Genomic DNA, 2906 nt, shown 5'->3' with positions numbered 1-2906 from the left:
GTCCCCACCCCGGGAGAGGAGCTGACGCTCTGCTGCGTTACCGCGTTTCGGTTTGCTCGCCGTCATTTGTGGCTAGTCTTCCCGTGTCAGCCATGTGAGAACAGACGACGGGCGAGGGCGGTGAGAGCACGCACAGGCTCGCCACCCCCACGAGCTGGCCCAGAGCGGGACAGCTGCAGCCACCAGCGGTGGCCTCGGAGGAGGACAGGCGGCACCAGCGCACCCAGCCTGGGCGCAGGCCGCAGGAAGGCTTTCTGGCACAAGCGACACCTCGCCAAGACCTGACAGGGAGAAGGGGTGACCAGGAGCAGGGTTGGGGTGCGGAGTGGATCAGGCCCGGGGGGCCGGGTGCTGTCAGGAGCGAGGAAGGCCCATTGGAGCTCAGAGCAGGGGAGTCCGTCAGCGGTAAGTTCACGCGCGGGCCCTTTAAGAGGATGCCCGGGACTCCCGAAGCCCCACGGAATCGCAGCTTCACCTACAGCAGTGACATGTCACAGCAAGGAAAGTCCCCTTGCTGTGACATGAGAGTCCCCTTCCAAGGGGACTTCCTGTGCCCAGAGAGCGGAGGACCCCACACGTGGGCATCCGAATCCCCAGACTTTCTAGAAGCATTTTTGGCTGGCGAAAATCCACAGGGACCCCGAGGAGGCCGGTCCCTCAGGACAGGAAGGCCTAAGAGGTCACCTGACTCCAAAAGCCTGTGCTGGGGCCCCCACCCTGGACATAAGAGGTGAGGGGACCCCGGGGAACAGTGACACCCAGTGGCCAGACTGAGTCCCAGCTGGGAGCTTCGTGTTCTCGTCCCTCAAAACGCTGCTTTCTCGTCCTTCCTGGTGGCAGAAGCAGCAGTGTGGTTGTTGCCAGCGGGGCGGGGCTGGGGGGGCTGCGGGACTCTGCCCCTCCCCCTCGGTCCCGCCCACAGCGAGGGGGGGTGCACGCTGCAGCCGGTCTGGGCAGGCGCACGCGGGGCCAGGGGTAGCTGGGTGCCCGCCTTCCTGCAGCCGGATGCCAGCATGGTTCTGCTCTGGCGTGAGCGAGGCCACAAGGACCTCCTGGGGCTGGAGTCTGGGGACACGCAGAAGCAGTGATGGGTGACGTGGGCACTCGTGGGAAGGACGGCATGGCAGAGCCTCGCTCGGGGCCATCGCAGCTTTAAAAGTCTTCAGCGCGAGTCATGACGGAATCCTCCGCGAGGACATGCGTGTAGCGCAAGCGGACTCTCGTCCCCACCACCGGCCTCACTGTACCCGCATCTGTCACCTTTGTTTCCCAGATCAGGTCCCCCGGCTCCACGGTCACTTGTCTCTCTCTGCCACAGCTTTACGGCCAATCCCGGACTTGCCGCTTCACCCAGGTGACCAGACACTTAGCGAAATGAAACGATTCCTTCATGTCATCCGAGAGCCTGTCCAGAGACGAATTTTCCCGATCGTCTAGAACATGCCTCTGCCAAGGTGGCTTGCTCGTTGGGATTCGGACGAGGTCCCAGGTCCCAGGGCCGCGTGTCCTCACGGCGATAGTGCTTCTCACTCCGCCGTGGAGACCGCTCAGCGGAAGCTGTCGACAGCAGAGTCCGGCTCAGGCGGCCAGGGCTGGGCAGAGAAGCCAGGTGGAGGGGTGGCGTGGGGGTCGCCCTCCTGCCACCGCGCTTCCGCCCGTGAGGGGCCCGGGCTGCCCCTGCCTCCCTGGTGGGAGGGGTCGGGGGGCGTCCTGCTCAGGACAGGCCCCACTCAGGCTCCTTGCCCAAGCCCGGAGCTCAGACCTTCGCCCGGCTGTGCGGGAACCCGGAGTCACCCCAAGCCCTCACGCCCCCTCGACCCTGGGTTGTCACACACCCCTTCTGGCTGCTCCGCCCCCAGGCTCTGTGTGTGTGTGGGGAGGGGTCTGAGGTCCAGGGCCTCCTGCTGGCCTCTCCCCTGCACCTGCCACCCCCAGGGTACCAGCGGAGGTCCCCACACTCGGCATGGCCCAGGAGGCGGCAGATGAGGCTGGGGAGACTCTGGGAGACGAGGGAATCCCGAGAGGAAGCTCTTTCCTCTGACTGATCCATCAGGGTAGGGCTGACATCGGAAACCCAGGCGGGAAGTGGGTTCCTGATTATTCTAGAAGCCCAGGGCGTGCTGAGTGGCCCCGTGGGCCCTGACCTCGGCACTTTACAGAACTTAACTCAGCAGCCCTCGCATCCTCTCGGGGAAAGCTGGCTTTGTTCCTCCCTGTTTACAGACGGGGACACTAGGCGGGAGCAGGGATGACCCGCTGAGGCCCCTCCACTCACAGTGGGGAGGGCGCGGGGAGGGGCGGCTGGCCAGGCTGGCCCGCAGGAGGAGGGGCCGGGCCCGCCCTGGACCCACGTCCACCTGGACGCTGGGCCCCGCCGTGCGCATGTGTTGACGGCGAGTCGGGGGCAGGCTGCTAACCTTTCCTGTCCTTTCTACACGTGCTCTGGGTTCTACCTCTTGTTCTCAGAGTGTGGCTCAGACTGCAGGGTCCCTGGGCCCTCACCCGCTGCTAGCCGGGCCGAGGGAGAGGGCCGCGCAGGCTGGGCCTCCGTCTCTGGGTTCCTGGGAGCACCCCACCGCTGCTTCGCCTCTGCCTGGGCGCCCCCACGCGGCCACCAGCATCTCAGCCACTTTCTCCCTGCAACGGCCCCTGAAGGGGGGGGGCGGGCTCCGACGCGGAGCCCACGGCCACTTCATGAGGAGGCCTGAAGCTGTCCTGCAAAGCGATGCTCAGGGTGGCCAGCTCGCGCCTGGTGGGAGCTTAGCGCACAGCACCGTCACCGTCACCGTCACCGTGGGGCAGCCTCCCGGCTCCCTCGCACGTCCTCAGGAAAACAGACGAGGAAGGCGTGGATCCCCAAGTCCTCCTTCCAAGGTCAGCCTCTCTCCTGCCGAGACCTGGGGGGG

Source organism: Pteropus vampyrus, unplaced genomic scaffold (genome assembly GCF_000151845.1).
Source record: "Pteropus vampyrus isolate Shadow unplaced genomic scaffold, Pvam_2.0 Scaffold291, whole genome shotgun sequence".
NCBI lineage: Eukaryota > Metazoa > Chordata > Mammalia > Chiroptera > Pteropodidae > Pteropus > Pteropus vampyrus.
This window is presented reverse-complemented; position numbering follows the sequence as displayed.